The 21,352-nt window shown below is 35.5% G+C and overlaps 1 long non-coding RNA gene across 1 annotated transcript; it reads right to left on the bottom strand.

The window, feature by feature from the left end:
• Positions 1 to 614: 614 nt before the first annotated feature.
• On the bottom strand, positions 615 to 12,634 carry LOC127542464 (uncharacterized). The gene is made up of 5 exons (XR_007948681.1): positions 12,528 to 12,634; positions 9,769 to 9,823; positions 7,688 to 7,750; positions 6,519 to 6,578; positions 615 to 652 (listed from the first exon to the last, which is right to left on the bottom strand). It is a non-coding gene; the product is annotated as an uncharacterized LOC127542464 (long non-coding RNA).
• Positions 12,635 to 21,352: the final 8,718 nt, after the last annotated feature.

Genomic DNA, 21,352 nt, shown 5'->3' with positions numbered 1-21,352 from the left:
CTTTGATTCACATTTAGTCTCCATAGTTCTCTCTCTGGATGTGAATGGCTCTCTGCATTACAAGGAACTGCAAGATTCCATTTCTTGACTTTGTACCATTTTATTATTTCATCCCTCCCTCCTCCCTTCTTACCCCTCTGTCTGTCTCTCTTTCTCCTCCTCCCCTTTGTCTCTCTGTCTCCCAATCTCTCTTAAACACACACACAGCACACAGCTAGTGCCTTCCCTCTGTTATATTTTCCACTATATTCAGTAAATTGTCAGAGAAGATGTCTCAGAACTACACAAAGTGATGACCAAAAAAAAAATGAAAAAGAATCTCTGGAACCCCTCCCCCAAAGGAAAGAACCAAAGATTCAACAGGTTAAACTGCAACACCATAATTATAAGAGGAAATAATTCAAACTGTCAAAAGAAATATAGAATTCTACTCAACAAGGAATATTCATCAAGATCACAAAAGATGTTTTGAAGACAAAATATAAGGAATAAAATATAAAGAAAATTAAGCAGCATAGAGCAGAAGCCCAGAATTACCTACCCAATCAAACTCAGTATGCTATATGAAGATAAGAGAATGACATTTGGAAAATACTCACTTGTTTTGCAGAGAGGGATGCTCTTCACTGAAATCTCTAATCAAAAGTCCATTCTACAAACAAAAAAGATAAGTATTTAAAACAATTTATACTTCTCAAATCAAGATAAATTAGTTTTTGGAAATAACCTAAACTTCCAATGAGAGGGAACAAGTTAAATAAAATTTGGCAGTTTAATATGACGGAATATTAACATTCCATTAAAAACCAGACAAGTATGAGGAATACAAAGTAATCTGAAAAGCCCTTTATAAAATAATATAAAATGGAAAAAAAGCACAGCTGAAAGAATGGAATACCCACTAACTCTATCCATACTAGGAAAAAATGAATGAAAATGTGATGAGAAACCTCAGACTTTAAAATTTTCTCTTACTTACATTTCTCTTATTATTTGTTATTTGGAGCAATGTTTCATATGATTGTTGACAATGTGCAGTGAACAGACAAAAAAAATCTGATGAGGAATTGGAAGTTATGATAGGAAACTATCATGCTATCATGCCAAACAAGTTTAGTTAATTGTACTAATGTTCAATGTGAAGCTTTTATTGAAATATTTAGTACAGAAGAAAAGATCAACCAATTGTTAGCCAAAAAAAAAAGAGGGGGGAGAACACTCAAGAGTACTGCATTAGCTAAATCATGGAGAAGGCCATTTTGGAGACAGAATATGCAAACTCGAAAGGAAAAGGAAATGAGGCAGATAACCTCAAAATGAAGCTCCTCTGATTGATAACAATTCACTGTAAATGAAAGAAACCTACAGGATTACTAATCCACAAGGGTTTGAAGTGGTGCTTTCAATTCAATTGAAATGAGTGGCAGCTAGAGGCAAGAAAACTAGAGAGTTTGATTCAGTGTTAGGAGGACCAGAATTCAGGTCTTGTCTGGACATGTGATCCTGAATAAGTCATTTATTTTCAATGTCCTAAGCAACTCTCTCAGATTACAAATGACAAAATAGTTTCTCATCTCCACTGGAAACTGGAGTTTCCTCACCAGAATTTCATACAGTGGATGAAATCACAGGGAAGAAGCAAAACAAAACAAAACACCAAACCTGTGACTTCATTCACGTAGGTAACTGCTCGTGTCAAAACTCTCCACAGAGGCAATCTATAGTTTATCACTGTAGAGATTTGCCCATGCAACTGAAAAGTGAAGTGACTTGTCCAGAATCTTAGACTTAGTAGTCAAAGACAAAAACTTAGTCAGATCTTACTGGTTCCAAGACAGCCAACCTTCTAGCCATGTCCCCAAGCTATCTTTCCAACATAACTAATGAGAATATGAAAGTGTACCTTCCCTGCCATTTCCAGTGAAATATTAAAGAAAAGACAAACCTGGTTGTCAGGATGCTAAATGCTCAAGATTCAGATTCTCCAATGTTTTATTTTTTTAATTTACAAAATAAATAAAAGAACATAACCAAACAATATTCTCCTTGCAGAATACATTTAATCTAGAAGATACAGAGTAATTTTAAATTAAAAGTAACCTAAAATCTTCCCATCTTTTAATTTTATTCAGAATCACTACAGGTTGAAACCCATATACAGTTTCTCATCCTATGGTACTTTCCCCATGGAAACAAAAAGAAAAAAAATAAGTAAATTATGAAAACAAAAGCAGGTTACATTAATGATAATAGCAACTCAGAAATGATGTTAAAATTATGGGATAGTGCCAAAGAAGCACTCAGAGCCAAATTTAACAAGAGAAAATTAACAAATTCCGGTTGTGCTCCAAAATAAATGAAATGAACAAACCAACAGAAAAATTAAAAAGTTGAATAACCAAGATGAGACCAGAGAGCAACTGAAAATTAAAAAACAATTGACATCATAAATGTCATCCAAGAACTAGTTTTTGCAAAGACACACAAAATTGATAAATAATCAACAAATCTATTTTTAGAGACAATTGAGACCAAGTCACCAAAATTAAAAGTGAGAAAGAAGAGATCATAATAAAGCCAAAACAAGCAATAAAATTATTGCCTGTGGCTCTTTGTTAGAAATTTTGAACGACAAACATATAGTTACCTACAGAAATATAAAACGCGTACATTAACAACACAGGAAGTAGATAAACTAAACAGACCAGTTTCAGAAGGAGAAATCTGACAGATCCTAACCTACCAAAAAATACTGGACCTCATTAGGGAATGTGGCATATGAATATAATGCAATAAAATTCTGAAGTAAGAAATTACCAAAAAATAATCTCAGAGAAACCTAGGTAGTATGAATTGATGCTAAGTGAAATGAAAAGGACCAGGCAAGCTATTTATAAAAAAGACAACAGTATTGTAAAGAAAAATAGCTTTGAAAGATTTAAGAACTCTGATAAAGTAATGACTAGCCAGAGGCCCTGTGATGAAGCTCATTGACCAACTCCTGACAGACAGATAATAGACTTAAGGAGCAGAAAGAAACATACATTTTTGAACATGGCCACTGTATAGATTTGTTTTACTTAACTGTTTATGTGTTAAAACAAGTTTCCCCCCGCCTTTCTCTCTTTCTGTTTTCTAATTGGGGTTGAGAGTTGAAGGGGAAAAGGTAGGTTAACAATGCAGATGTTTTTAAAAAAAGAGGGCTATTGAAGCATTTTTAAATGTACAGAAGGAAGTTCAGAAGTAAATACAAATAGGAGAGTTTTAAAAGTAACATGAAGAATTATAATCTACTATTTTAAAAAATCAAACTTGTGAAATAGATTTGCAGTTTTATGTTCAGTGTTCTTTTTTGTTCTGTGTATGTGAAAATGATCTTGAGGGGAAGTATTTAATTTCAGAGTGAAAAAATAAAATTTAACAAAATAAAGAATGTATGTTACTTGAGAACAAGGAATGTAATCTTTTTTTTAACATTTCATCTTTGTCTACCTATCATCTAGTCCAGTGTTATGAATATAGGTGTTTAAGAAATACTTGCTGGACTGTTAAAAAAAAAAAAAAACTAAACCAAACCAAAAAAACACAAAAATGGTCTCAAATAGATTTCCCAAATTCTATTAAATTTTTAAATAACAAATATACTATATGGTAGGGCAACTAGGTGGCACAGTGGATATTCATCTGAGTTGGGAATCGGGAAGACCTCTTTTTCCTGAGTTCAAATCTGGCTTCAGACACTAGCTATGTGATCCTAGGCACATCACTTAGCCCTGTTTGCCTCAGTTTCCTCATCTATAAAATGATCTGGAGAAAAAAATGGCAAACCACTCTAGTATCTATGCCAAGAAAACCCCAAAAGAGGTCACAAAGACTATAACAACTGAACAAAATACTATATGGCTGTTTCAAAACATAAGAAAGAATTGCAGTTGGCTGCCATCCCTCAGTGAAACTTGTATTCTCCAACTCAAAAACAAAAAGTTGAGAGAGAAAACTAGAGACCAACATCATTAATGAATATTGATGCAAAATATACTAAGTAAAATACTCAGCAATAGAAGACAGCAGTACATCAAACAAAATTATTCATCACAACCAAGTAGGATTTATAACTGGAATGCAAGGATGGTTCAATACCAGGAAAACGATCAATATAATAAATCATATCAACAAGGGTAAAAATAAAGACTACATGATCATAAAATCAGATTTAGAGGAAGTTTTTGCTAAAATGCAGTTCTCATTTATGTTATAAAACCACAGGAATGGAAGGATCTTTCCTTAATTTGAGAAAAGATTAACATTATTTGAAACCACAAGCTAATGTAATCTACATTAGAGAAAAATTAGTAATATCTCCATCAAAAATGTTAAATAGGGATGTCCAATCTAAAGATTCCTTTGAAGGAATTTTAGTAATCAGTAATAGAAATAAGGCAGAAAAAAGAAATTAGGAGAATAAAAATCATAAAGAAATTAAAAACAATATCTATTTAAAAACACCTAGAAAAACCAAGACAAGAAAATGAGCAGAGCAACTTACATACACAAGGAACATGTCATATTTTTAAAATATTTTTTAAAATTCTGAATCTTTGGCTTCATCACTGTGGGAAAATCCCAATGTAGAATTATTATAAAACAAAGAATCAAGGAAAACAAAAAGACAACTATCCCTCACAATAAGGAAAAAAGGCAATGAATATTTGGGCTTTAACATTTCAGGATATACAAGAGACTCATAAAAAAAACCTTCAAAATAATTTTGACGGAAATCAAGGAAGAACTGATCCCATGGAAGTATATCCCTGGCTCATGAGTTAGCCTGGGAAAATATAGAAAGAATGTCAATATTTCCCAAACTAATTTACAATCATTAACACTAAATTTACTGCAATGACATTCAAAATATCATGGTGCCAGCTAGAATAGTCTTGCAAAAGCCAATGTTAAATTTTCCAGTGTAAGCCTTTCTGCCTCAGAAATCAGCATCTCTACAAATCAGGGATTTACTGTTTATTGTGATTTCTAGACTTAAGAAAATGTTAATAATGCAGATCAAATTTAAAAGTGTGTTTGAATGCATTTTCCCTTCCTTCTCCCTGGCCAAACCCTGTTTTGCTCTATAAACATCTCTTGAACTCAACAGGAGTACAGTATAAGTTCAGGGAATGGAGTCAACACCAGACTGGAGACCTATTGACCTTAGGCTAATAACAACCAACCACAGGTTGTTGGGCCTGCACTCAGGCTGACATCTTCCAGAGTTCAAATTCAGACTCAAATACTTTTGAGTTCAAATCCAGACTCAAACACTTTCTGTCTGTGAGACCTTAAGTCACAGAAATTATATCTCTTGAGCTAGTGATTCTATTATGAGGATCTTCTAAAAATATCATAATAAGACTTAACTGTGCAAAAAAATTGTAGTTGCTTTATTTGTAATAGGAAAAAAAGAAACCATATATACAATGACTGAAGCATGGCTAAATAAATTATAGTATCTTAATGTAACAGGATATTATGATGCAGTAAAACTGATAAATATAAATATGAAGCATCTAAGGAAATATAGGAAGGCCAATGAAAATAAATTTATAACAAAAAGAAAGAAAAATCCCTCCTACCAGAATTATCTTATGAGGGGGGATTCATTTGATTGGGTGGCCTATTTATTAGGCGATTTCTAAGTAAGATGTAGAGGTTGTCACTTTTTACTGAAGTAATACACAGAAGACATTAAATATGATTCACCTGAAAATTAGTATTTCCAGTAATCATGGAATAAAACAGAATAGACTAACTCTGTTGCCTTCACATTTCATCAATTTTTTCCCAAAAATTTTATCACATTTATATTCTAAGTGAAAGGCTAAACTACACACCATATCTACAACTTCAAGCAAGATGTTGAGATTAAGAAAGAAATTTGGCCGCTTTAAAATGTCTTCATGTTACTCTCCCTGTGTCCAAAAGAGAGCAATCCCCCTCTCATAAATAACCTTAATGCAATTTAGTGAAAATCTCTGTTAAGTTTTCCTGTCCCTCTCCAAACACTAACAGCATCTGTGGCCAGCACTCCAATGGGCTGGCACTTGGTGGCACACTGCTTTGCATTTTCTAATTGTTTTATGAATTTGCTTCAGATCTCCCCATCTAGAGTATAAACCCCAGGAGGGGCGGGAATCATGTCTCAGAGTTTTCCTATATTCCAGCCACTCACTTTAACAGTATCGATTCCAGAACCAGGCAGAAGGCAGGCACTCAATAAATAATTGTTGGTTAATCAACAAGAGAAATAAAATAGTCACCACTCAATGACCTCATTTTCATCCAATTGATATGACTGGCTATGCTTGTGATAATTAACACTCTGTATACAGATTGAGAGAATTCATTGAATCAAATAACCATCAAAGTTTAGAGCTAGAATTGGGGCTCTTAGAGATTAGCTAACCAATCTCCTTCATTTTACAGAAAAAACTTCAACTGGGGCAGGGGATGGAGTGACTTACCAGGGTATAGTTGATGGAAGAATTTAATCTTGGACGTTAGTCTCTTCCCTCCGCAGAGAACTTAGTTTGGAAGTCCCCCCCCCAAAAAAAAAAGGAATTAATAAGACATCCATTAATCTCTAGAAATTCAAATCAGACATTTTCTAAACTACAGCATTTGAATGAATGAGAGAATGAATTAATGAATGAATAAATATTGACCTTTATTCATAGCTCAGGTTTGCATTTTGACTGTTACATTTTAATTTCTCAAAGGGCAGATGAACCCTCTGAACCCTCTTCCTGACCTTCCCTGACCCCTGTCTTCACATAGCACCAAGCACAGCATCCTAGTACAATTAGGGTTCTTGTTCACACTAGATGGCCTCTGAGGTCCTGAGCTTCTGTGAGTCTGAGATTTTGTGAAACAGATCCCTTTGACTCCAGAAGCACTGAGTACCATTTCTACTACATTATGGTGCCTCTCTCCTTCCCCCGTGTCACCCCAACACATTGAGAGCCACAAAGAAGACATAGTGAAGGTTCTTCCATGGTGGGGCTTGAGTGGCAGCTAGGGAGCTAGAGATCCAACCAATGTGTTAAACTCTTACCTTTGCATTTCCCTGGTCTCAATTTCTGCCACACTTGGCTTCCCTAGCTATATTTTCAGATCCTCTCCCCAGCCTTCATTTCAACCCCTCTCTCAAGGTCCATTCCTTCGCTTTATAATCCCCCCAATATTTAGTACTTAAAGAGATTCAAATTCATCCTGGAACAAAGCTAGAGGGGGGAAAAGGGGTGCCCATCAGTTGGGGAATTGCTGAATAAACTGTAGCATAAGGTTATAATAGATTATCATTGTTCCATTAGAAACAATTGAGAGAAGCATGAGATTTGTATAAATTTTTGCAGTGTGGCATAAGTGAAACAAAATATAAAATTATGTATAAAAATGTGTGTATACATACATATGTATATTTGTTTGTGTGTGTGTATACATATACGTACACACACATATACACATACAGTGACTACGATAAGATAAGCAAAAGGAATATGAAAAAAACTGAACGCTATATAATTAAAATGATTAATCTTGGCTGCTAAGGAAATTCCCCTCCTTATTTTACAGGTGTGAAGTGTTCAATGTGCTACCAGATATGCTAAGTGTGTCACTTGATTTTACTCACCTGTTTGTCTTTGTCTCAAGGCTCAGGTGTGGGGTACAGCTGAGAGGTATGTCCAGAGATTAACTGGAGGAAAAAAGTTAGGGGGTAGGTAGCAGAGGAGGGGGAAAAAATCTTTAAATCTTTCAGAAAAAAGAAAAACAATCTAGAGCTGACTTAAGGCCAGAAGTGATCCCCTCCAAACTCTATAAATATTCATCCAGAGTTTTCTTTAACTTCTAATTCAATTGGATTACTTACCTCTCCCTATTTGTTCCTTTCTGTACCACTCCTAGGACAGTGAAAGTAGCTTGTCTGGAGCTAAAAAATAGTTTTCTTCCTGACTAGAGGGAGGGACAGAGGGAAAGCATTTATCCCTTATAGAGCAAGTCCCTCCCTCGTCATGCCCAGAATAATCATTCCTACTTTTAAAAAAAAAAGGGGGGGGGGAAGCTATTTAATCTCAAACAGCCAGCTAAATTTTTGATAATAGAAAGCAAGGTGTTACATGTTTCTGTGAACTCTGGGGAATATACTCAAATGTCCCTACATAGCTCAGTGATGGAAAACCCAAAGCCTATTAAGGGAAAGAATGAAGAATAGACTTTACTTATAAAAGCAGCAGACCAACATAGAAAGAGCACTGATTGAACTAGGAGAACTGGGCTTCACTCCCAACATCAGCTCAAAACTTTCCAGGTGATCATGGTCTGCTAATTTGCCTATCTGGGCCTCAGCCCTTCCCCCAGACATATACACACACTTGTAAAACAATAAGTTCAACTTAGATCAGTGGAAATATATGCTCCCCTCCCCTTTTTCAAGTTAAATACATTTAAAGATGTTCCTCTCCTCCCATGATAGTTTCATTTATGCTTAGTTGATTTTGTTGGAGCTAAGATAGCAATGAGAATGTTTGTGAAACAACTGATAACAAATGTTGCCAAATTATAATGAATAAACTTGTGTGACCCTGGGAAAGTCACTTAACCCCAATTGCTTCAGAAAAAAAAAAACAAAAAACAAAAGAATAAACTTGTTGACCCTTGGCAAGTCATTTAACTCCAATTGCCTCAGCAAAAAAAAAAAAAAGAAAGAAAGAAAGAAAAGAATAAACATGGGTCACAGATATAAGATGTGAGATCTCTGTACCTTTTGCACAGGTGAGGGGTTCGTGGGTGTGTTTGTGGTATATATTATGTAAGACTAGGTTTTATTTTATATATACATACACACACACTGATCATTTTACCGAATTTTCTTCCTCTATTTAAAATTTTCTTATATTATTATAAATTATTATTTATATTTTATATATAAATTAATATATTATGATATAAAATATAAATTACCAAGATATAAAAATAATTATGATATATAAATATGTTTCATTATTATATTATAAATATTATTCTCTGAGAGAGAGGAAGGAGGAAAATACAGGCGGTATCTAGACAATGTAAAAAAAAAGATACCAATTTTTAAAATCTAAATTTTAAAATGATAGTTTCATGTTTAACCTATATCAGATTCCTTGCCATTTTAGGGAGGGAGGAGAGAAGAAAACGAGGGAGAAAAAATGGAGATCAAAATCTTCTAAAAGTAAATGTTGAAAACTATGTTTACATGTATTGGGGGGTGAGAAATGCTATTAGATGAGGAAAAATTTTTAAATAGCATCAGATTACTTGCCATCTTGGAGAGGGAAGGAAGGAGGGAAGAGAGAAAAATTTGGAACTCAAAATCTTATAAAAGTTAAATGTTGATAACTATCTTTGCATGTAATTAGAAAAAATTAAATACTATTAAATAAAAAAGATAGTGTTTAATATTTACATGGATTTGCATATCCTTTATAATAATTTCTCATATTTCCCAGGGTCTATAACTAATAAGATGGGGACCAGTGGTCTCTACTTAGAACTACATAAAATTGAAAGAACTAGATCTGTTCTGCATAACTTCATATGTACCTTCTCAGTGGGGAGTGGGAGTGAGGAGGAAGGGAGAAAATCTGTAATTCAAAGCTTTAAAAACATATAAAAATGGTTTTACATGTAACTGGGGGAAATAAAAATATTAAATTAAAGAACTCAATCACATACCTGCAAAAGCTAACAGTTGGACTGGAAAAGGGCACTGGACTTGAAGACAGGAGACCTGCAATCATAAGATCACAGATTTAGATTTGGAAGGTGAACTACAGTCTTAAGTCCCAGTATCTAATGCTCAGTCTACCTACTTCACATGGTCATTATGACATCTTTCTTCAAATTGTCCTATGTTCATCCCTTGAAAAAAATCAGACATCTGAAAGGAACAAAACTTGTCTCTTATTTGGCTTTGGAATAGAAAGACCTGAGTTCAAATGATAACTCTACTACCTGTGTAACTTTGAATTAGTCACTTAAATTCAATTACTTTATTTGTAAAATGAGGAGGTTGAAGCAGATGGTGGTTAATGCCTCTTTTACCTCTGACATTTGATAATTCTATGATTCTTTTCTCATTATTATGCCTTTTGTTTTTAATCACAGTGTCACTGGTATGTAAAATATTTTCAAAGTGTAGAAACAGTCTTATTTCCATAGTAATATTACCATTGGTTTTAGACTATCTAAAGCAATCTATAATAATTTCTTTTTTCTGAAAATTATTCTTGTTTTGAGAACAGGAGTTGGGGGGGGAGTGGATATGGAAGTGTGGTTAAGTTCAAAAAATAGAAAAGTACAATAAATAAAGAGAAAAAAGTTGAATAGAGAGAAAAGTTGAATAAATAGAGAAAAATTGAATAAATAGAAAGGGAGAAGTTCAATAGAGAGAAAATATAGTGAGAGAGGGGAAAAAAGAAAATATACACTGGAAACTGAAAGATAATGCATTATTCCAAGAAATAAAGAATTCCAATCTAGAACTACTTAAATGAATTAAATTAAATTAAAATTATCCTAATAATTTATTATTGTTTTATGGGATTTTAGTGTTGGACTTTCATAGATCAGAACTGAAGGGAATCTTACAAGTCATCAGAACTAACCAAATTTTTGCATATTTACTGTCAAAATCAGTTGATCCAATTTTCATCCTATAGAAAGTTTAGAATCAAATTAGCAATTATTCTTAGTGCCTATTTCAAATTCAAATTTTAACATCAGAAATGATTCCAAACAAGTAACTTTCCTCCCAAATCCTAAGATCCTATCTGGGCAAAGACCATTCAGTGGGAAGCTTTAAACTATCTGGAAATCGAGGTCTTTATAAAACCTCCTGGCTATTTCTCTCACACCCAGTTGCTGGATTCTTCTCCAACATGGTCAGGCCCTCCTCAGTTCTGAATAAGAATTTCATTTTTGTCTATGATTTTCATGGACTAGCAAGTTAAATTAATTAAAACTCTAATAATATATTATTGTTTTAATGGGATTTTAGTGCCAGAATTTCATAGAAAGTCAGGGCTGGAAGGAATCTTACAAAGTCATCAGAACTAACCCAATTTTAGCATATTCACTGTCAAAATCAGTTGATTCAATTTTCATCCTATAGAAAATTTAGAATCTAATTAGCAATTATTATTAGTGCCTATTTAGCATGAAAAAATTAAATCAAATTTTAACATCAAAAGTGCTTCCAAACAAGTAACTTTCCTCCCAAATCTTAAGATCCTATCTGGGCAAAGACCAGTTCAGTGGGAAGCTTTAAACTGTCTGGAAATCTAGGTCTTTATAAAACCTCCAGGCTATTTCTCCTACATCCACTTGCTAGATTCTTCTCCAGCATGGTCAGGCCCTCCTCAGTTCAGAATAAGAACTTACACTTTTGTCTATCATTTTCACGGACTAGCACTTTTAAGACCAGGAGGTAGTTAATATTTATTAATAAAACCAAAAGAGTAGAAAGGGACAAAAAAACAAGAGTTAAATTGTTATTGGCTCATCCAATTTAATATACACGTTTAAAAAAACAAAGTTAATATAAGTTTATAATTTCTTATATGTTAGTCTTTCTTGTCCTTTGCATACGAAAACATTTGTTTTGTCGTTACTGCAAACTTCATGATAAAAAAAAAAAATTTAAATTTAAAAATAATTTTTAAGTCTCTGTGCTCAACTCCATGAAGTGAAAACGTATTCTGTACCACTTTCGTATATTATTTTTTCCCTTTTGGCTCGCCTCAAACATAAAAATTGTAATTTCGGACACTTGGTAACCACATTAAGCAAACTGAGGAAAATTTCACCCTAAGGTAAATCCGCTCTGGCCTTGAGACTTCGATTCTGCTGGTAAGACCTTCTGAAGGGATTTTGTGGGAGAAATCGAAAACGAAAGCTTCTGACAGACATTCCTAACAATGGCTACCCACCCGAAAAGACTTATGGGTAAGAAAGATTCTCCGCACGAGGCGCGGCGAGCCGCGCCTACGCGCGCCAAGGCCTGTGAAAATGGCCTCCCCCGCCAAGTTCTCTCACACGAAGTGAGAAATAGCGAGGAGGCTCTCTAGAGGCCTAAATTTCCAGTTTAAAGCTTTCCACTGCACTGATATTTGCCAGATAGGAACTTATCGGAAGGAGAAAAGTTACTTGTTAGGGATTTGTGAGGAAAATTAAAGACAATTAGAAGCCGCCTCGTGGTTCAATTTTTTTTTAACCCCCAAGTTTTTTTTTTTTTTCCCCTAGTGAGAAACCCAAGATATTTCCGTAAAAGTCTGTTACTTTCATCCCCTTATCAGTAAAGCAAATGTTTAAAAAAAAAAAAATTAACTGATAAGTACCTATGAAGCGGCCTTTGAAAGCATCAGAAAAACCTTTCCTGAGGTCACAGGGATTTAGCAGCTAATTACACAGACGGTAAATAACAAAGAACTTACAATTCCTGTCAAGATTGAAGTCCACAGCTCGGCTCCCACTGGTCGGGGCCTTTGCTTCTGGAGGAGGCACCTGACGGCACCACCTCCCACTGCCAGACCCCGAGGCAACTGAGGCAGCACCGAAGGAGCCACGCCCAGAAGTAGTCTAACGGCTGTTTCACCGTGGCGCCCCCTTCTGTTCCTCCTCTCTACTTCCTTGGTGAGGCGGAAGTAGGACGGGGAAGAAAAGATCGCTCGAGATTAATAAACTTTTTTTTTTTTTTTTTTGGCTGAAGCAATTGGGGCTAAGTGCCTTGCTTAGACACACACAGCTAGGAAGCGTTAAATGTCCGAAGACACATTTGAACTCAGGTCCTCCTGACTTCAGGGCTGGGGCTCTATCCGCTGCATCACCTAGATGCCCCCTCACTTTTTTAAATGCAGTATATGGGCAAGGGGGAGAGGTTTTTTTATTCAAGATATCTGGATTTTGGAAACCACTGATGTATTCCACCCTATCCAGTGTCCAAATCATAAAGCTAGAAAATAATTTATTAATTATGTAGTTGCTCTAAGTGGCGCCAGAGGTGAGCGCCTGTCCTAGAATTGTGAGGACCTCAGTTCAAATTCGACTTCTCACAGTTGACAATTTTAGCTATACAGACCTGGAACAATTCATTTAACCCCAATTGCCTCACCAAAAAAAAAAAAAGGTAAATTTAAAAACCATCTAGTCCAACACACTCATCTTACATATAAGAGGTGAAGTGATTTGGGCCAATTCCAGTAGACGCGATGGAGAGAGCAGTGGGTAGGGGGAAGGGATGCAAAAAAAAATTTGAAACAGAGCTTTGCAAGGGTGAATGTTGAAAAATGTCTATGCATATGTTTTGAAAATAAAAAGCTTTTATTTAAAAAAAAAAAAAAAAGATTATGTGATGATGTCCTGTGATAGACCTGACTCTTTTCAACAATGACGTGCTTGAGGCCATTTTCAATAGACTTGTGATAGAGCAGTCTGTATCCAGAAAGGGGAAAGGGCAATTGAATGTGGATCACACCGTAATATTTTCAGTTTGCCTGTTGTGTTTGCTTCCTTTTTGTTTTCTTTCTCACTTTTTTCCCTTTTTGATCTGATTTTTCTTGGGCAGCAGAATAAATGTGTAAATATGTTTACAAGAATTGTACCTGGTTAAAATATATATATATATATATATATATATATAATATATATATATATATATATATATATATATATATATATATATATATATAATATATATATATATATATATATATATATATATATATATATATATATATATATATATATATATATATATATATATATAATATATATATATATATATATATATATATATATATATATATATATATATATATATATATATATATATATATATATATTATATATATATTGGATAACCTGCCGCCTACGGGAGGAGGGTAAGGGGAAAGCATGGGAAAAAAAAATTTGAAACAGTTTTGCAAGGGTGAACGTTGAAAATTATCTATACATATGTTTTGAAAATAAAAGGCTTTTATTAAAAAAAAAAAAGATTATGTGATGATGTATTGTGATACACCTGGCTCTTTTCAACAATGAGGTGATTTTAGGCCAATTCCAATAGACTTGTGATAGAGAGAGCCATCTGCATCCAGAGTGAGGACTATGGGGACTGAATGTGAATCAAAGCATAGTATTTTCTGCTTTGTTGTTGTTTGCTTGCTTTTTTTCTCATTTTTTCCCATTTTGATCTGATTCTTCTTGTGCAGTGTGATAATTGTGCAAATATGTATAGAAGAATTGCAGATGTTTAACCTATATTTTATTATTTTCCCTCTACTGAAGGGGGTGGGAGAAGAGGAGAAAAATTTTGAACTGGAAGTTTGGCAAGGGTAAATGTTAAAAACTATCTTTGCATATATTTTGAAAAATAAAAAGCTATTTTTATCTAAAATAAAAAGATGACTTTATGAACAGATATCCAGTTTCTTAAGTCAAAAAAATCAACTAGCCCTTCAAAGGACTCAAACTGATGTGTCTTCTCTCAAAAAAAAATATTTTTTCAATAAAACAGTTGATTATTTTGAATTCCATCAGTCAATTATTTTGGGACAGTTGGAGGGCACCATACTAGTTGCAGTCTCACGTCTGGAGGCAGGAAGACTCCTATTCCTGAGTTCAAATGTGACCTCAGACACTTACTGGCTGTGTGACCCTGGGCAAGTCACTTCACCCTGTCTGCCTCAGTTTCCTTACCTATAAAATGAGGTAGAAAAGGAAATGGCAAACCATTCTAGAAGTTTGTCAATAAAATCAGTCAGACGTAACTGAAAAGAACTGAACAGCAAAAAAAAAAAAAAAAAAAAAAAAAAAAAAAGCCAATTGTTTAGTCATGTACAAAATGACTGAATGAATCCAAATGACATTTTATTTGTAAGAGCACAGCAGCTGAAAGGAACCCCAGACAGCAACTTCCTCATTTAACAGATAAGTAAACTAAAGAAGAAGTGACACGTTAGGATCATATATCTAGAGCTGAAAGGGCCTTTAACCCAACCCTCTCATTTTGCTGAGAAGGAAATTAAAGTCCATGGAAAGACTAGATTGACAAACATCTACTTAGTTGAGTCAGAAATTTAGTCAGACCTTTAAAATGACAAATTAAATTAACACTCCTGGAAAATAATTTTTTTGATTAAATTAACTTTAATTTAATATGTTTATTGACTGACTATGAATCACCATATTTGGCAGCAGCCTAATTATGGCATGTAACTAAACATAATTTCCTTTGGGGAAGTGAAAAAGGATGTTTTATTGATGATCTTTTCCTCCTTGACATCACTGTTACTGCCCAATATCTTTCCCAATCCCTACATTACTAATAGGATCAATCCAACCCCCTGTAACACAAACATCATTAAGAAAAATAAATAGCGTTTTCACTATATACACAATTTATGTCTCTCTCAACCCCTGGGGTCTACCACTTCTCCACTGAAAGAAAGAATATAGTTAGGATTGTTTCTTTTATTAATCAAAATTCTTGAAATCTCATTATTGTTTTCCTTCCTATTATTGTGATTATCATATATTCTCCTGGTTCTAATTACCTACTGTTCTCTATAATGGTTCATTCAAGTTGAAGAAATATTCCTCACTCCTGTTTTAAGGAAACCCAATGCACTATGGGGCACACCAATCCTTCCAGGTACATGGACTCCGCTAAGAATTCAAAGAAAAACTCAGCAAGACAAAGGTTCCCAGTCTAACTCCTGTAACTCTAACCTACTTCTGTGCTTACCCAATCATATACTATTAGAACTGAAAGGACTCTTCAAAAGTAAGGTACTTAGTATAAGAGACAAGTCTTGAACTCAAATCTAAACTTTTAGTACGATGCCTTCTTCACTGTACCATAAATGCCAAGCTCCCTTTCTGTTTCTAATACATTAGGACCCAAGATTGAAAAGTCAGAAAGAAGTTTGGATGCCATCTAATCCAAACCCCCCATTTGACAAATTAGGAAACTGAGTTTAGTGCAACAGGCAACTAAATTGCCCAAAGTCACATAGGTAAGTAAGCACCAGATAGCATCTCACACTAGAGTCAATATTCCATTAATGTACTATTAAAAACTCCCTCTCATGCTTATTTTTTATCTGGATCTTGATATTACCTCTTTCCTTTTAAATATAAATATCATTTTGAACCCTGTTGTCCTAACACTGTATACATTTTTTTCTTCCTTCAACTCAGAGGTCCCACTGATACCCATGTACTCAAAGAGGTCAAAGACAAAAAAAGGTCATCTATATGTATGTGTGTATTATATGCATATATACAACACACATAAATATACATATATATTATGTGTATGTATGTATGTATGTATGTATGTACTCATTGAAGCATTTTTTTGTAATACCAAATGCCCAATAATTGGGAAATCACTGCACAAGTTATGGTACATGAAAATAATGAAATCTCATTGTATTGTGAGAAATGATAAATAGGAAGACTTGAAAGATGCAAGGACAGAGGTAGGTGACCTGAGGGAGAGTGAGTAAGCAAAACCAGGAAAACAATATGAATAATGGCTACAGCAATGTAGATGAAAAGGGGAGGGGAGGAGGAGCAGCTTAATATAAATAAACTATAATGCCCACGTTTGGATTCTAGAGTAGAAGCAAACGTATCTCCCTCCTTTCTTTGCAAAGGTGGAGAGACCATGGGTGGAGAATATTCCATTTTTATTGGACATCTTTTTCTCTTTTTTTGAAAAACTTTTTTATTATAAGAGACGGTTAGGTTAGAGGGGAAGAAATAAGGATATATTTGGAAATCAATGTAACACAGACAAAAGATAACCATTTTTCAAAAATTGTCTTCTCAAAGAGAATGTTATTTTTGTTCCCCCTCCTTTGTCATAAAGGGTGACATTGGACTTAAAGTATTATCCCTGAGGTAGAGACTGATGGCTCTCTCCAAAAAACAAAAAAAAAAAAGACATTGCCATAGGTGACAAAATGGATATCAACAAGCTTCTGAATTCAGTGAGCACTGTCTGGTTTCTGAAAAAAAAGATCCTAAATGAAACAGCTGTGTTTGCACAGCCTCAAAAGCAGAGAATCCCATAATCCCAGATCTGGAAGGGACCTTGGGTGACCATCTGGTCCAGTTTCTGCCTTCAGGCAGGTCAATGAGTAAATCAATGGACGATTTTTAAATTTTTTCTTAATTTCCTGGAGATAACTCCCACCCCCACCATCCCCAGTGGCTTTGGGTTGGGTGTAAGAGAGGAGTAATGGCAAAAAGGTATAAACTTTAAAATAGTTTTAACAAAGAATACGTCGTAGGAGTTTAACAAAAGAATGAGTGATTGGAAGGGATGATCCTATGGTACATATTTTTCTTTTTTTTCCTTTTTCAAATCTAGTTGCTTTCCCAGAGGCATGTTAAAAAAAAAATTACAGACACCAAAGTTCTTGGAGAAAAATCTTTGTTTGCTCAAGCGTTTCCTAATAAATTCAATGTTTTATTCTTTTCTGCCTCTTTTTATCCACTTGATGCTGTGTGCTCAGAGTTCAAACACTAGCTAAGTTCTTCATACTTCTATGCAGCTCCCTGCTTCCCATTGTCGAAGGGTTTGTATCCCTCCTGGAGTTCTGACCAATAGCACAGGGCCCTTTTTTTCCCTTGCGGTTAAGTCCCATATACCATTCCCTTGTAACTATGTTTTCCTAATATCTTTATCCCTGTGCTTTGGGCCATATGTGTATGAAATTACTTGGCAAAACAGTATGAGATCAGGTGCTTCTGCGACTGCTTCTCTATACTGTTCTCTCAGGCAAGCTGCTTTCCCGACCCTTCTCAATTTTGTATTAGCTTGGAGCATCAACTCACTGTTCTCTACTGACTTATTAGACTTCTTCTGCTTGGCCCCAGAGGGCAGAACAATGAGCAGCTGGTGGAAGCTACAGGGAGGAAGATTTCTGCTCAATTGAAAGAAGTTTCCTAACAATCCAGAGCTATCCAAAAGTGGAAGAAACTAGAGCTGGGGGGGGGGGGGGGCGGGGAAGAAGGGTCCTAGGGGCCGCTGGGAAACTTGGGGAGAGATAGGAGTGGGCTCTCCATTACTGAATATTTTCAAAAGTTGCTATCCCTATTTTCTTACCCTTGATCTTTTTATCATGAATAATTCCATCAATATGTTTAGAAGAATTGCACATGTTTAACCTATGATTGCTGGCTGGCTTGGGGAGGGGATATGAGGGGAGAGAGGGAGAAAATTTTTGAATATAAGGTTTTGTAAAGGTGAACGTTGAAAACTATCTTTGCATGTATTTGAAAAAATAAAATATAAAATAAAAATATAAATAAATGAATAAATAAACCAAAAAAAAAAAAACCCTAAACAGATAATTCTGTCCAACAACCATTTTGTGGGATGCTAGTGTATGCAAGACTTTTACCTTCTAAGACACCTTGTCACTTGTGGGTTCAGATTTAGCCTCTTTTGTCTCTTTGGAACTCACCTTTCAGTTTTTCCTGAAATTCACCTGGCAAATTCTTTATTCTGCCTTTGGTTTAAGCCTTGGTTTTCTATTTTCTGTTGCCCTTCTTTGTCAAAGCTCTGTGGCTTCCTCTCCCGAGCCTCCCCTGCTCCTTCAGCTGAGGAAGCTAAGAACTTAAAATCTCAGCCCCTGTTTGTGTCAGACTTGGGGCATATAGCCATAACACACACACACACACACACACACACACACACACACACACACATCCCATCAGGGGAAGAAGGCATACAGAGCTGAGAGAAAACAAGTGGGCAACAGAAACAGTTTCATTTCACATTCCAGGAGGGCTAGACAAGATCCCTGGCATTAGCTTTTTCTCCCCTTCTTTTATTCTGACTTCTAGGTCTTCTGTCCCCTCCCAGCAAAATGCTCCCAGAGTCCTCATCTCCTGGGTCCCAACAATCTACCTCAATAGCCCATTTCAGGTTTTTCCATACCATGACAGTTAAGTTCTTTTAACTGACATTTTTCATACTCTGTTCTAAAAGCCATTTTCTAATGTTCAACTCCATAAAGCTTCTTAGAATAGAGAAGACATTTTAAAGATGGATTCTGTGTCAAAGGGCCACAATTACTATCCCTTCCACTAAATTCAATTCCCAAAACATTTATTGAGAGCCTTCTATGTGCCAAACACTATTTAAGGCATTGGTAATAAATATAAAGACCAAAAAAAAAAGATTGCCCTCAAAGAACTTGCATTCTACTGACCTCAGGGCCCATTGTGGTGATGGTGGTGATCTTGACTTGGACAACTGTCCAGAGGCCTTGATTTGGAATCATCTCTGACACAATGGAAACAAGCAGACCTCAGAAAGAGACAACATCAGCAAACAATTCCTAAGCACTTCCAATGTGTTGGGTATTGTAGTTCCTTAAAAGTAATCTTTAAACCAGGAGATCACTACACGTGGCAAGAGCAAAAATGCATGATGCTCAATTCTGACAGACGTGGCTCTTTTCATCAGCGGGGTGATTCAAGCCAGTGCCAATGGTCTTGTGATGGAGAGAGCATCTGCACCCAGAGAGAGGACTGTGGAGACTTAGGGTGGACCAGAAGATAGCATTCTCACTCTCTCTCACTCTCTCTGTTGTTATTTGCTTGTTTTTTGTCACTTTTCCCCCTTTTGATCTGATTTTTCTTATGCAGCATGATAATTGTAGAAATATGTACAGAAGAATTGCCCATGTTTAACATATATTGGATTACTTGCCATCTGTATAGGGGGTGGGAGGGAAGAGGGGAAAAAATTGGAACACAAGGTTTTGTAAATGTGGTTGTTGAAAACTAGGCATATGTTTTGAAAATAAAAAGTTTTAATTTTAAAAAGAGTAGTCTTTAAGCTTCATTTAACTAAATGCTTAATAAATTGTTTGTTGATCTATTGACTATTATCTTAAGTGTTTTGGATATAGAGGGGCATAAAAAACAATCTCCGCCTGGGGGGGGAGTCACAGACAAGTTAGAGAGACAGGGGCAGAGAATTGTAGTTTTAGAGCTAGAAGAGATCACAAAGGTCATCTAGTTCAACTCTTTGGTTTTACAATCAAGGAAACTGAGGCTCAGGGAGGTGAAATGCCTTCCTCCTCTAAGGTTATCTTCCATCTTCTCTGTATACCTCTTTATATACATGATATACATCAGAATATAAGCTCTATGATGACAGGAACAATTCTTACCTTTCTTTATATTCCCAGAACCTGTAAACAAATTGTTTAATAAATACCTATTGATTGCATTATTCCCAAGGTCACACAGATAATATTAGAAATATTAACACATAACAACCCTACTAAGTGCATGCATACATACATACAATAAAGCCTGAAGAGTTCAAAGGAGGAAGAGATGAAGGAGAGCCAAGGGCAATCTGGGAAGCCTGCTTGGAAGAGGTGGTATCTAAACTGAGCCTCAAAAGAAAGGCCAGATTTAGACCAAGGGAGCCATTGGTTTAAGAAAAGGGACAGAGAGCTTAGCTCTGGGGGGAAAAGGGAAAGTAAGAGGGAATAGATGCACTGATGAAGAAACCCAAGTTTTTGAAGTATGGAGAAAAGATGATCTGATCCTAGATTTAGAGGTGGAAGGGACCTCAAAAGTCAGCTATTCAAAATACCTCATCTTAAAGAGAAGAAAACTGAACCCCCATCAGGACAAAGAGGTAGCAAGGAGGAGAGGCAGCTTTTAAACCTTTGAGTCTAAATCCAACATGCTTCCTACTTTACCACACTCAAGGCATTCATTTGGGTTAGCGTCCATCTTCCCAGAAAACAGGGGCCAACATCATATACTGATTGAAACCAAGGGGAGGAAAAGTCTGGTTGGGGACTTGAGAAAGAAGGAAGTTTTGAATAGCAGTAGGGAAAATGCAGCTGGAGCTTAAAAGCAGGACAGAGGCAGTTTGATCAGTTCCAGCAGGCCTAACTGCTACTCGAATAGGGTCCAAATGGATACACATTCAGCTTCTGCTAACCTACAATTAAGCTGCTGTGGCAGAGCTGAAGGGGCCTTAGAGATCTTGACCTTCTGATATTCTATATGAGTCTGGGTATTACCTAGGAGTAAATATGAGAGGGGTAAATCAAATTGCAAGGGGACCCTTTGTTCTATTTCATGGAATAAATTGTCATTAAAGACAGTTGCTTGGCTAAGCCCAGAATGCCTGTCATTAAGGAATGAATCCTATCTATTCATGAAAGCAGAACCTTGGGGACCTCTGCTGGGAAACACTGTTAGCAATGAA

Source organism: Antechinus flavipes, chromosome X (genome assembly GCF_016432865.1).
Source record: "Antechinus flavipes isolate AdamAnt ecotype Samford, QLD, Australia chromosome X, AdamAnt_v2, whole genome shotgun sequence".
In the NCBI taxonomy this organism is placed as follows: domain Eukaryota; kingdom Metazoa; phylum Chordata; class Mammalia; order Dasyuromorphia; family Dasyuridae; genus Antechinus; species Antechinus flavipes.
Note: the sequence above shows the minus strand (reverse complement) of the source record. Positions and strands in the feature narration are given on the sequence as shown.